At 42.8% G+C, this 15,340-nt stretch overlaps 1 protein-coding gene across 1 annotated transcript in view; it reads left to right on the top strand.

Annotated features, from left to right (window-relative positions):
- Nucleotides 1–15,340, top strand: part of LOC122806185 (aurora kinase C-like) — a 323,495-nt gene that overhangs the window by 82,588 nt on the left and 225,567 nt on the right. The window lies entirely within an intron of this gene.

Here is a 15,340-nt window from a genome sequence, read left to right on the forward strand (position 1 = left end):
GTGCATGCATTGTAAGGTTTAGACTTCTGGCATTGAGTAGCATTTTCCTCCGTTTTTTACTTGTGCTATTTACAGCGGTGGGTTTGTCTTGAGCCTTGCCTAAAAAAGGCACTATGGGGGTGGCAAGAGCCTTTACCAGTATTCAAAAGCCTAAGGGTGACTGGTGCAAGCTGTCACCCTTATTTTAACATTTAACATTCCCAGTTACCTTACTTCCTCACCACACTTCCAGCATTTACATAGAAAAGAGAATTTGTGGGAACGGACTAATGTTCAGGAGGAGTGAATTTTAAGGGAAGGCAGGAATTGAGTGATGTGTATATAATGTTGGAAAAAGATGGTTGCTATAGAGAACATGCATAATACATGTGCATGGTTTGGGGGGAATAGTAATGCAATTTTTGTGTGCATATGTCTAAAGTGATTTTAATAAACTTGGTAGGGTCTTATTCCTCTACAACTCAGTTGCTGTCAGTTGCTGTATCCCAGCTCAAAAACAATCTATCAAAAGATGAGGGAGCAAATTCCATGTTAGGCATTTTTGAATTCTGACAACTCGCTACATTTCCACAAAGTTATCGACTACAGTTCTTTCCTATCATACTTCCATTTCCTGTCTACATGAGGAAACCTTCTCTGAAATCTGTTTGGGGTGTAAAATTTTTTATGAAAACCCTTCCAGGTCTGAGAAACTATACATTTATAAATATATTTGTGTACAAAACTTAAAGCAAAACAAAATGCACCCAGTTGGGGGCATGGCCCCTGGTACACCCCAACTAAGTATACCAACTCAAATTCCACTGCAGTGGAGACTAGGGCAAACCACCACATTGGCCAAATTGACTCCCTTTGCTGCTAAAACTTGCAATGATCTGGACATTTGAATATAAACCATTTCGGACTTGCCATTTTGCAACTTAACATTTTGGCTTTTAAAGAATTTAAAGTAGTCTTGTGTAAAATGCTTGTGTAAAATGCTGGCGTAGTATTGTGTGTATATAATTGATAAATATAATTTTATCCATAAATGTATAATTGGGAGCGTTACAAATGTCCTCCCACTATTCCTTTGTGTATGGTGCCTTTCCAATCTCCCTTCCTAGCCATTTCTAACTTCCATTTCATATGATGAAGTGGTATAAAAAAAAGCTGCTTTTTTAGACTCCTAAAATGCAGGTCAGGTGTCTTGTAAATGAAACTTCCCTGTTCATTTCTCTTTGCCTATAGCTGTCAATCCCTGGAAGGGAGTCTCAAACTCATGGTCCCAACTTCAGTTTGGGCTCATACCACTTTTTACTTTTCCCTCCCTATCTGACTCTCATTCCTTGGCACCTTTGCTAATTTTCTCCAGTAAATTCCAGCGCACCTCCTGTTTTCTGTGCCCCAACTTGCAGTCATTCCTGTTGGTAAAATCTTTTCCAATTTCCCTGTTGGCTTTGTTCTTACAATACTTTCTGCTGCTTTATGCATATAATCTGCAGAGGTGATTCTTAACCTGCGTCTAATATCCTACTGTCCTTTCTCAACATTTGCCAACTTCACCCTCCTCTCTATCCATTTTGATTTTTGAAACCTTTTGCCTTGTGTGCATATGAGTCTTGACTCTGTGGTTTTGAAGCAAGTCCTAAAACCATGTCCTACAGATCAACTCATCCCACTCAGCTGTTGCCCTCTTCCCCCTCCCAGATTCCTTCAACTCTACCAGCCAGAGGTTGTGGACAATATAATTATGCCTGACCTGTATATAAAGGGTTTATAAAATGTGCCGCTTCATATCCATAATAAATTTCAAAAGCAACTTTTATTGTCCAGCATTAGCTGCCATAAGAATCCTTTTTAATCCATACACTAAGTATGGGTATTGCTGAACCAATTCATGTGATTACGTATTTTACCACTATAACCTGTGTTGTAGCTTCATTAAGTCTTTCCAGGATATAACATTAAACTTGTCTGATTCTTTGCACCTGTTTCAGGTCCTGCACCAGTAAAGAAAAGGAATTAAGGTCTTTGTTACAGAAGAATTTGTGATAAGTAATTGGAAAGGATTCATGATTTGTCGAAGCTAGATTCATCAGAATAGCTAGGGAGAGGGATGAAATGAAAAATTTTAAAATTATAGTAGGAGTGGTAACTAACTTCAAAGGTTACAGTTCAGCAGATGAAGTAGAATTTTTATAAACCGAAGTGCAGTTGATTGCAAAAGTGGGTAAAGAAGATATATGGAGAATATGCAATAGTTTATAAAGGTTACTGTTGAGCAATTTTTGATAACCCAATTTCAGGTCTGAGCCATGAGGGCAGAAAACATTCTATAACATTATAGAACAATGATGATGACGCTAGTATTCTGAGTAACTATCTGCCATTCAATAGTGTTAAATTTTGTTCCCTAATGTTGGAATGAGTAAGAATATTTGAATGGTCAGACGAGAGTAAAGGTTAGGAGGGTTCTTCAAAGATGTCCAGAAAAACTAGCAAGGGTGTCCCCCTCCTCAAATACCAGGTGGTATACTGCAGAATTGAATTATAGGAGAAAAATGTAACATTTGACTAGTATTTCCTTGTGAAGTGACTTAGAAATACAGCTGCATTTTAACAAAAAACTTAATTTGCACACTGGTTAATTGCAGAGTGAGAACCCCATACATTTTCTAGTGTTTTTTCTAATGAGCAGTACTAAATCTGAACTACTAGTTTTCCCTCCTTGTATAAAAACTTGGAAGCTATTGGCCACATGCATTTTTTTTTTCCATATGCCTGAATACTGGATTTTTCTCAAGGTTTCCTGCAGCTGACCATTGGGGGAACCCTCGTACCTCTCAATGGGTTTACCTTGCCCTCTTGGCTTCCCCTGGGTTTAATCTGTTAAAGGTTTGGCCCAACAAGGAGATAAGGCATCCTGGATCTAGGTCTAGGGAATCTAATGGCGTTGTGTGCCCTGTGCATTTGCCTTCTTTCCCAGGACGTACATGCAAGTTAACCTGTACTATTGTCTCTAATGCCAGAGCCACTGATGATCTGGGCTTTCAGTCGTAGTCCAGCCTTTATCCTTTACCATGTACAGACTCGTGTTTGTACTGGAGTTGTATTGAGGATGTAAGCGGGGGGGGGTGTATGTGGCTCATTAAACTGAGGTCAGGAGAGAAGCTTGCACACTTGCTGGTGAAATATTCCTTTTGTGAATATTTCCATATAGAATATTGTATAATTTTATGGGATGATGGGTTGGGGCAGAAGGGTAAGTTTGCAGTCAGGCTAGCAAAGGGATCCCATGTAGCATTACTGACACTGAAAGGTATTGCATAACTGATGTAGATGTATTTTACATAGTTTATGGCCATTGTACGAGGGGATACTGTGCACTAGTGAATGGATGGGAATGCGTACATACAAATATATTTCAAGCATTAGCATTAATGCCTTTCTAGCCTGCCAGTATACCAAAACACTTGATCTGATTGTTAATACTCATTCATTCATTCCTTATGCATGGGTATCTGTTCTGACCTGAACCGAGCCGGCCATTATCCAAGCTCGCGTCAGCTTCAAACTCTTGAGCTAAACTCTTACCCATAATCCCCCTCTCCCTGTTACCCCAGATTTATTTGCCAAGTTGCCATTTAGTCATGTCAAGCTACTTCTCTTGAACCAAGTTTAGTTATTTATTTTTTCAGGTTACTTTTCTGTCAAAAGTTTATATTTCAGTCTCTTACCCGATCATTTCTTCAGGTTTTTCTAATCTTTTCTTTACCACTTTTACCATGAGGTATCTCTTTACCATCGTTGGTAATCCTTTCCCCCTTTTTCCCATACCTTCGGGTACTCTTGTACCATTGCTGGTACCTTTTCTATTTAATTTGCTGTCATGGCAGATAAGAAAGGTAGTCTGGGGTTTAAGCGGAGTTCTGATTGTGGACAAACTTCCTACTTCTGATCCTTATTGTTTGGGAGCTTCCCATTTGTCTGACCCACCCTTATTGTTTGGGAGCTTCCCATTTGTCTGCCCCACCCTGTACTATTTGTGAGACCTTTTCGAATAGAAACAAGCTGTTACTGAAGGGACTTACTAAATCTCCCTTTTCAGAGGCTATTTCTGGGTCGGAGGCCTTAACTCCTAGAACCCATAAGAAAATCTTGGATGTTCTTACTAAGGCTAAATCTTTGCCTTCGTACCCGGCTGGACTCCCACCAACCAAAACCTAAAAAGGCTAACGTTTCGGCTCCGGAGCTCACTCAGTCAGCCCCAGTGCTTTTTGTGCCTAGACCTTTGGTACGGAGGCCTTCGGCTCCATTAGTGATCTCGGCTCAGTCTTCTCCTGCAGCCTTCACTACATCGGTACCAAGGGGGCTCCTCTGTTCACACCATTACCACTGTATCTGCACAGACCATTCAGTCGGTGCAGAACTTGACCATGTCTGCTCAGAGATCTTCCTCAGAACAGACTCCTTTTTTGTTTCCAGTTTTTTCAGTTCCAGCTTTGGCACCGATCCCTGTGTCAGTTCAGACCATGACCTCGGCACCGATGACTTCAATGCAGACAACCTTAGTCAAGTCTCCTGGCACCATTGTCCTCTGTACGGACAGATGAGATGTGCATAGTTTGCCTTTTCTGTGAACAGGCCTTTCTTCCTCAGTCTCCGTGAGGTCCACTAGAAGCCTTTCCAAACATGTTGCATCTTGTGGATCAGGTGCTCTTGGCCAGAGGTATCCCACCCCTCAGGAACTATCCTTCCTTGAGAGGGGATCACCATCTCCAAAGACCCCTTATTCTCCTTCATTGCCTTTGAAGTCCATGGATATAGCAGTCTTCTCCTTCTGTGGTCCCCTTTATGGATCTCGCCAAGGAACCGCAGTTGCCTTCATGGCAGGAAAGTTTTGCTATGACCCAGGATGTCAGTTGACACAATTTGCTGCTCCACAGCCTTCCAGGGACTCTGAGTCAGCAGGCTGAGCCACTTAGGGGAGGGGGTGACCCCTGTCCTAGACATGCCGTCCTCTTCGGGTGGACCAGCCTTCCAACTGATGAAGGCCTTCGCTGCTGCTGGCAATACCGGACTGTCTATACCTCTGCCGCCCTCTGGTACACTGCTTTCACAAGGCGCACCTGGCAGCCACTGGGTGCAAGTGCCTCTGGACATATTCCCACAGGAATTCCCCTTTTCCGCTGTCTTCAGCTTCTCCCGCTGAGGAGGTCCACCAGAAAGTATGTAAGAGGAAGCACGTGGACTCCACAGAGGAGTCCCTCACTGAAGATGGATTTCTATGAGGGGGAAGGATCCCCTCAGTCACCCTCTGAGGTATCCTTTGGTGATATCCTTGAAATCCTGAAACAGGTGACTGGCAGTCCTCTAATCCGACCTCTGAGGAATCTGTGTTCCTGCAGGCCTTTTGCGCCCGGCCCCCTACCTCCTGGATTATTCCACCTGCCGATGAACTTGTCCAGCTCATTGTGCAGTGTGCTTGGAAGGCCCCTGATACCATCAAAGCTATTCCCCGGAGGCCAGATAAGATTGTCCCCTCCTGCTTCAGATCCCCATTGGTCCAAAGGTCTTCCTGTGGATGCTTTGGTGGCCACAGCAAAAAAGGATCTGGCAGAAGAAAGCCACTGTCCATCCGCTCCAGAGTCCCGGGCCCTGGACAGGATAAGGAAGCGCACCTTTGCTTCAGCAACCTTTACTATCAGGTCCCTGAATTATATGGCACATTTTACCAGGCTTCAAAGGGATCTGATTTCTGAGCTCTCTGAAACCTTGGCTGGTGCTGTCTGAGGTCCGTGACAAAGTGGCCTCTCAGCTGGCCACCATTGAATCTATATAACTCCTCTGTGCGCTTGTGCAATTTCACGGAACCCTTTAAGGCTTCCTTTCTTAATGCTTCCATTGAGGCCTCCTCCGTTGTTTGGGCCCAAAGTTAAAAGCACACTGGCCAGATGTGAACAGGGCAGTAAGACCCTTTCTGCCTTAGGTGTCTGTTCTTCCCCTCAACGTGCTTTCTCCTGAAACCAAAAGAGTGGGAAGATGTGGTTCAAGAAATCCCAGGGTCCTTTCCATGACACAGGCAGAGGGGGAAACTCACAGGGAAGACTCTCCTTTTGGGGCAGAGTGGATCCACTTAACCAGGGTTCCAGGGATTCTTTCCCTGGTCAATCCTACCAGCGCTCCTGAAGAGTGGCCCAACTCCTTTCCTCTGGAGGTGGTTGGGGGAAGTTTCTCCTTGTATCCTTCTGCTTGGCTAACCATTACCACCGTTTTTTGGGTACAAAGGATTATAACCAGAGGTTATCATATCCCCTTCGATCTTTGTCCCGCCCCTTCAAAAAACCTTCCCAATGTTCCACCCTGTTAAAGGGAAGAAGCAGCACTAGAGAGAGAAGCTGCTAAAGTGTCATCCAAATAGTCCCTCCAGACCAGATTAGGATCCGGATTCTACTCGACTATTTTTGGTGCCAAAGAAAACTGGGGACAGTCCAATTTTGGATCTCAAGTGTATTGAACAAGTTTGTGAGTACAAAAATTCCGGATGGTCACAATAGTCTGTCCTCCCACTTTTGGAAAGACTATTGGATGTGCTCGATAGATCTTCAAGATGCATACTACCACAAGTGGACAGGCCATCAAGAAGATTTCTGTGCTTCTGTGCAGGAGCCAGTCACTACCAGTTGAGTACTGCCCTTCGGACTTTCTACAACCCCCAGAGTGTTCAGAAAGTGCATGGCAGTTGTCACAGCTCACTTGCGACTTCAAGGATTCCAGGTGTTTCCATACCTAGACTGGCTCATTTCTGCCCCCACCAGACATCTACTGGAAAAAGCTCTGGCATACTCCCTCCTTGCTGCTCAAAGGCTAGGCATAACCATAAACTGGCAAAAATCCAATCTCAGTCGACAATTCATAGGAGTTATCTTGGACACAAAATACTGCAGAGCTGCTATTCCAGAGCACAAGATTCTAAGGATAAAGCAACTAATTCCAATCCTTTCAAGGAAGACATCCACGGCTCACTCTGTTCTACAGCTGTTGGGTTCCATGGCAGTCTCCATTACCATTGTTCCCCTGGCCAGGTTTCACGAGGCTTCTACAATGGCTACTGCTCACCCAGTGGTATCCTTTTCAGCATCTTTTTCAGCCATGATTCGAGTAACCCACAGGTGCAAACAGGATTTAAATTGAGTCGCAATGGTCTCGCCCCTTCTCTCCCCAGCAACCCAAGGCCACAGTGACCATGGACGTCTCCCTGATGGGGGGGGGGGGCTATGTCAGGGACACAGTCCAAGGCACTTGGTCTGAACTGGAGGCCGATCTGCATATAAATATTCTAGAGCTGAGGGCGGTGCTTCTGGCATTGCAAGCATTCCATCCCCTGCTGCCGTCTGGGACCGTTACAATTGTGATTCAATCAGACAACATGGCGGTGGTCTGGTACATAAAGCAAGGTGGAACCAAATCTTACCCCCTTTGTCGAGAGGCCATGAGGATATGGCAATAGGCGATGGCTACCCACCGTTTTCTTCTAGCAATGCACATTCCCGGGAGTTCCAGTGTGATAGCAGACTCAGCAGGTGCATTCTTCAACCTCGAGTGGTCCCTGAATCCCTTGATAGCGGTGGGGATCTTCCACTGCTGTGGCCGTCCTTGCTGCGACCTCCTTGCATCTCCAACCAACTACAAATGCAGCAACTACTTCGCCCTGATTCCCCCTCCGGGATAGTCACCCAGGAACGCTCTAGTCCACAATTGGCCCTTGGGTCGTCTTTATGCATTCCCACCTCTTCCCCTCATTCCCCAGTTTCTGAAGAAGGCCCGTCTATTGAAGAGCAAGGTGATCCTCATAGCACCATATTGACCTCTACCTATTTGGTTCCCCTTCCTTTGGCCTCAACCTACTAGATCTACCATGGATTCTCCATCCAACACTGGAGTTTATCTTGCATCCACAGAGCCTGATTCATCCCAACTTGAACAGCCTGAAGCTCACAGCTTGGCTACTCCAATTCCCTTGATTGCCAGGCAGAATGATCTTTACCAATATGTGATATTCTCATTGCTTCTCAAGTCTTCCACTAGAATTACTTAACTGAGCAAGTGGAAAAGATTTACCTGTTGGCTGAAAGATAAACAAGTAGACCCCTTTTCAGCACCAGTGTCGATAATACTAGACTATCTGGCCAACCTTTTTTTCAATTGGGGTTTATCTGCCTCTTCCATTAGAGTTCATTTGGCTGCAATTTCTAATTTTCATGAGGGTGTCAAGGATTCCTCTCATGTCCCATAAATTGTGCAAGACCTTCATAAAGGGTATGAATCATCTGAAGCCACCTTTTAGAGAACCTATTCACCCATGGTATTTATCATTAGTTCTACAAGCTCTGACGGTCACCTTTCGAACCAGCCTCTTCTTGCGACCAAGTATTTGTCATGGGAAAACCTTGTTTTTGGTCACCATTACTTCTGCTAGATGTATTTCTGAGCTTCAAGCTTTATGCATCAAGAGTCCATACTTGATTTTTCATACAGTGTCTGAGAACTAATCCATCTTTTCTGCCTAAAGTGATCTCTGAAATGTCCATTAATCAAGCCATTGAATTGCCTGTTTTCTTTCCCAATTATTCAAACAGGAGAGTATTGCCCACATACCCTAGATATCCACAGGCAAATCCGTTTTTACTTAAACAGGACTAAACCCTTTCATAAATCTGACCAGTTATTTTTGGCCTTTTCTGGACCTAGATTAGGATCTGTTGCTAAGGTCACATTAGCTAGATGGTTGAAGGACTGTGGCCTTCATTTATACACAACATAATATCTCTTTGCCTACTACCATGAAAGCTCATTCATCAAGATCTGTGATGACTTCTGCTGCCTTCCATGCCAGAGCTTCTTTACATGACATCTGTGCAGCTGCAACTTGTGCTACGCCTCATACCTTCATCAATCATTACAAATTGGATTTGGCCTCCAGGGGAAGAGCATCTTTCAGTTCTATGGTGCTCAGGAATGTCCTTCCATGAGAGCCTCCCAGGAACAGTAGTAGCTGGGGACTCTGTCCCCATGCATAAGGAATGAACGAGGATTAACAACATCAGATAAAGTTGTCTTACCATAACGTTCCATCTGTATTGGTTCTCGTTCAGTCATTACGAGACTCTCCTTCCCCCTCCTGTGGCTTCTAGTGGATCTCGCCATCGGGTTCTCAAGTTTTGACCAGAGGTAGCCTCTACCTTCTTTTGACTTGCAAGACTCAGTCTGAGGTAGCAGGGAGAGGGGGATTATGGGTAAGAGTTTAGCTCGAGAGTTTGAAGCTGGCACGAGCTTTGAAAATGGCCAGCTCTGTTCCAAGGTCTGAACTGATACCTATGTGTAATGACTGAAAGAGGATCAACCATACAGATGGAACGTTATGGTAAGACATAACTTTTTCTCATAAGTGTCCAGGCTGTTAAAGCAATTACTAGTTTAGATATTTTTCGTGGAACAAACTACCAAATTGATCAGCTGCACTCAGAACCAATTTGTACACTTCTCATTCCTACAAATCTTGTACATAGATTATCTGAATCTCTAGTACTTTTTGATGGCCCTAAATGTTCCCAGAGATGTCTTTAAATGCCCTATATACTTAAGAACCATTGCATATCTGAGGCAGTGTACCAGTTCAGATATTTCTTTAAATTTTCACATCTATGGCTACCTTGGTATATTGCCACTGTACTTTCTAGTTTACTCGTGCTTGTTTTCTTACAAGGTTTCTATAGTCAATATAAAAGTTTGTCTAATGTAACTAGCAAGACTTGATGATTTCTTATTTTTTCAGGCTTTAGAACTGTTTTATGCAAGCTATAGTTCTATCGCTATCATTAACCAATTGGCTGATAAGAAGTTTCACCGTGCTGTATTAAATGTTGGTCTCCCAAATGTTCTATTTTTGGATGTATTTCAGCATTCTGCTGGGCTGCGGTGGTGCAGCGGTTATAGTCTCCTCCACAGCAAGAGGCTCTCCCATTTGATTCTCGGTTGGGGCATCTTCTGTGTGTAGTCTGCATGTCCTCCCTGCAGTCAAGTGACATTAGACATGCAGGTAGGTGTGTGCATGAATGGGTGTGCCTTCTTTGAAGGTTGGGAGTCAGGCTGGCAACTCTGCACCATAAAAATCCACTGCCAATCCTTAGCGGACCAAAGTTCTGCTGTGGCGACCCCTAACCGGGAAAAGCTGAAAGACATTTCAGCATTCTGCTGTGCCCAAATGGTCAGTGTAGTAAAGTTCATTTGCAAACATGCCTCATCTGTAACGTGTGATCAATTTACTCAATTTTAGGTCATCTGCAAATAGACTTTAGAACACCTCAGATGAAGTCTGAAATATGCAATCTAAAGGAAGGGCCTGGGACAAGACCCCCTGTGGGTCACCCTAACTAAGAATTTCACCTGTTCAATTGCGGTGTACTTGCCATGTCCTGTATAAGTTATGCAGCTATCCATCTGATAAAGAATCTATACCTAGTTCTTATGTATTGATCAGTTGTGTATGACCTTGTCAAATGCTTAAGTTAAATCTATATAAATTACATAACTGAACAGTTTTTCATTCATAGCTGCTGTTCTGTTACGGAACATGTTACAGGTTGTAATAGATGTATTTTCAACATACACATGCTGATGTATGGCTTCAAGTCCCAAAATATCCAGTTCTGACTAACTTATCCAATATTGCCTCCATTTATTTTTCCACAACATGAAATTAGACTTGAAGGTTTGTGACTATGGGTTTGTCCTAATTCCCTTCCCTTAAAGGAGTACAACAGGTTTCTCTAATGTATTCCTCAACTTCACGGCCCTTTTCCTCCCTATTTACATTGTCCTCTGTAAAGCAAAAACAATAAAGCATTTACAATTTTTATAATTCCCCTTACTTCTGTAACAGAAGCCTACCTTCTCATACTGTGATGGTTTCACTTACAAAATGATTCTCACGTTTGAATAAAGCTTGCTGGAGTCACCTAATTACTGACATCGAGGCCAGGCAGTCCAGGTACTTTTTTTTTTTAATTAGTTCCCTCCCCCAAAGTGACATCACCACAGCCGTCCTCTGATTCTAACTAAAATAAGACCCACCCATTCTGTGATGTCATGGCTCCCTTGTCCTTCCCCCAGCCTGAGTGCTGTTCATTTTATTCAGTAGTAGTGTAGTAACACCGATGTTTGGAAACACAAATTTGGTATGCATACTTGTACATTCTGTAAGGCAAATGATGCTTAGGTGGTGTATCGCTTGCATACTTCTCTGTTGTATTTGCACTAGATACTGCTAGTGTGCAGTGCGGGAATAGAAAGATTAAAATATTACCCTGGTATCAGAGGTGGCAGTGCAACATATTCATAGTGGCTTAACATGAGAGTAGCTCTAAGCAAGCACCATGTGAAACCTGAACAAGCACCTAGAATTCAGTGCAGCTTCCACACCTTAAGTCTGAAAATGAATTCACATACTCACATGAACAGGAGTAGCTGCATATTGATGGCTAAAGGTGTATGGGCATGTCGGGTGGTTACTACACTGCAAAACTGGTATGTAATGGTAGAGATTTGGAAGGCATGAGCAAACACACCAGTATATTAAAGCCATAGCACCAATTGAACTGGAGGCTGGCAAATAGATTTAGTAAGGGATTTTGTCCATGCACAAATATTTCAACAGTGATTCTTTGCAGTGGCATCCATTATCTGATTCAAGGTAAGTTAACCTTAATGTCCTTTATTTAAAAAAAAAAAATCAATAAAAATTTTACTTTAAGTGACTTCTGGACACAAGAAAAAGGAAGGGGAAATATAGCAATGTGGTTTGTATGTACAAAGACAAATCCGGGGACACTGCAAAAGGTGTTTTTTTTTGCAAACCAACCAGTGGAGTAAAAACACATGTAAACCTCAATTTTTAACAAGGTGGAAGCATGAAGTGATACCTTAACACTTAAAGATCTAAACTGGTTAATAGTATAAATGTTTTATTCTTTAGCTCCTTGGTGCAAGACCTTACTGGATATGATTGCAGTCAAGGCCATGGCTATAGTGCAGCAAAAAAATGTCCCCTCTAACAAAGGAAATGCTAGAGCAAAGATTAAATTACATGAGTCAAGCACCCTGCTGAGATCTGCTAATCGGTGGAATTACCAGGTCAAATTACCCTCAGGACTTACCCTCAGGACTTTGACAGCTAGGGAAGCTAAGTGTTATGGGGGAGGGGAGAAGTAAATGGACTGGAATTCATTCTCTCTCAAATTAGTGCCATTTAAACTAAATTAGAAAAAAAGGCAGCAGTAAACAGCACTTTGAGTGTGTTCTGTGGCATTTGCACCGTTTCTGTTGTAAGTAGTCATCCAGCAGCAGGGAATGTTACTTACACTGTTCTGTTTTACTCAGTACTTTGTACGCATGCAACATCTATGAAATGACAGGAACTTTAGGCAAAGGGAGGCCTGCATGACGTAACATTTTTGAGCCAAACAACAATTTCTGGGATACTGGATGGCAACCTGATTTATCCAAACCACGTCAATATGCCAGCCTCCAGGTGGTCAGTCTGGAATTACATATAAAAATATTTAAAATCCTGTAAATAATCCCAGAGTGTTGCTAAAGTGTAGGAAACATCATGCCATGATGTTTTAAACATGTTTTTTGAGTCTGTGGGTGCGGTACTCCTTTAAAGACAGCTTTAATAAGTGCATGCATCCAGTCCTGAGAAATATCCCCACTATTTGACCTACTAAATAGATAAAATACTGCAAGTACTTGCTGAAGTGTTCTCGGGTCATTGTTAGTCTCCTCCACATGCTTTTGTTTGGATCCAGTTTGTGCAGTTTTTTTTTAGTAATCTAATTTGATTCCAGTTTCTGCAGTTACCTGGATGTCAGTCTGACATCTTATCACCCCCTTGTGGAGCCAAACTGTTTTTTACAAGATTTTGTAAATATAGTAAAGTCTCACTTAACCAGCACCCATGGGGATTGGTAGATGCCAGTTAAGTCTGTTCCAGTTGCTTGAGAGATGCTTTGATTTTTGATAGGCTTGAATACCGGCATATGAGCCAATCAAAAATGGCAAAGTGGAGCTTTTTCTGTTCAATGCTGATAAGTACACCTCTGCACTCTCGGACACTAAAGTGTTTAGCCATGAAACATTGTCCACTTAGTTTTAACACTGCTCATCATGGCCTGTGCTGTACCACCCACTAAGGTAGTTTAGCTCCTCATTAAATAGGATTCCCTTCTAATTGATGCTCTGCAGAATTCCTGTATCACTATACCCATCTACACACTTGTCTCCAGTGTTCTAGTTAGGCCAGGAATCCGTGGGAAGCCCTACTTGTGTCTAGCTTTAAGGATTCTGCTTTTACAGAACATTACTTTATTCAGTAAGGGTTAACTTACTGGAGATGTAAATGTGCAAGTTTTATCTTCCTTTTAAACTCCTCAGTGTTCTCGCGTCACTGCTGGCACAATCTTTTGGGACATCAGCAGTGATGTGTGAAGGTTCACTTTTTTCCCCAGTGTTTTTGTGTAACGGCAAGTTCAGTGTGTGTAGACTTCAGGATGAGTTAAAATTGAATTAATCCTTACCAAGTTGAATCGCTAGATGAATGGCCCACAAGGTTACAAAATTTAGACTTAAACTTGCATCTGAAGTAAGTGTAAATGTTACAGGCAGACTTGCATTGATCTTAAATACAGCAAATTATAATTGGACTTGCTGAATTTAGGAGATGAATGTATACAAGTATGAAATCTCGTAACTGCCTTCTAGTTACTTGACTGAGTTTTTACAGAACCTCAGTTTGTGCCATATTACATTTTTGGGGGAGAGGTTTAGTTGAGGGTATTTGGGATTATGCAGACTTTAACAGGGGTATGGACGTGCCATCTGAGTGTGGGCCTTAAAATTTTTGTTTGAAGAGCTGTGCAGCACTGCAGGTGAAGTATATCTACAGTAGGTTAAGATGGCTGCATTTTCCTATGTCTTTAGAAAGTTTTTTTTATGCATTCCTGAGAATCTGTAGGAGAACCAGAATGTGAAGGGATCATTAAGCTTTGCTAATGGGTTTTGTTCAAAGTATTCTAGTGCACCTAGCAAAATAGAGAACTACAGTCCTGTGCAGAACCTGTTCATAGGAGGTTACGAGGCTGTTGGCTTTAGGGCCTTTATAAGCCTAGCAATGTTGTACCCTTCCCTTATTGACCAAGTTGTATGGTCCTATATTTGCAGCAGAAGTCTGATCTGCACAGACTGCTCTTCACCAAGGGGTAATATAGGTGACACCCTGGGGTATATTTATGGTCTCCCATCAGTTGTCTGTTGCACTTAAATAGGGTCATTTAGGAGCTCTATTTTATGTGAATTGGGAGTTTGTTCCAGAGTAGTGGTAGTCTGAGACATCTCTCAAGCATGTCTTGTTAATGTCGTAGGCTAGGTTAAGATCCCTAGAGCGAGTGAATCTTGTCCCATTTGATTTGTGGATTTGCAGCATTTCCATTAGGGCAGGGCCTGAGATTGCTCTGTAGGCCAGGCACGGGTTGCACCTTTGCAGCCTATAAGATGCAGAGTACAGTGACTGGGCTTTCAGTCTGAAAATGTAGGTCCTATGTTGGAGGCCCTGAATTTTCTTTCAGAAACCGGAGGTCTCTCCAGCTGCTGCAGTTGTCTAGTGAGGTACGTACATAAGGAAGCATTGTACTGAATTTGGGGTCTGTGGGATGAGTACAGGGGACTTGTACCATCCTTGGCTCTGGATATGAGCCCTTGCACATCAAGTAATACAAAAGGGCCTTCCTTACCACTGTGGATGCGGTGAGAATGCTATCAACCCGTTTCCAACTCTCTCCATAGAGTTTTGGCTAAGGGGGTTACTGTTAATGTAATTTATATGCTTTTCTTTTGCCAAAAGGGTTGACACTTTGTGGCTTTGGCACCAATCATTTGTCTGTGCAAGTCCTTTTTGTAGCATGTCAACATCACGGAGACTTGATTGCACCCATTTTGCAGTCATTGCAAACTTGGTAAGCCACAGGACATCTTTTTACCTGGACTTCTGAGAAATAGATCCCACAGTAGGGGGCCCAGCACAAATCTTTATGGTACACCACTGGTAGCTGGTCTGCTGGTGGAGGGTAATGTAGGTGGGAGGTTGAGTTTTACTGAGCTCATGCATTTGTGCTAGTTTCCTTTCAGAGGTCCTCTAAGTTTGAGCTGTAATCTAAATGTATGTATCTATTAGTTAGCCTAGTAGTTTGCACTATGCAGTGAAACTTCAGTTTGCTTTACTTTGTGCATTTTCCACTTTAAT

This window comes from Protopterus annectens, chromosome 7.part0 (genome assembly GCF_019279795.1).
Source record: "Protopterus annectens isolate FY-2018-M chromosome 7.part0, PAN1.0, whole genome shotgun sequence".
NCBI lineage: Eukaryota > Metazoa > Chordata > Ceratodontiformes > Protopteridae > Protopterus > Protopterus annectens.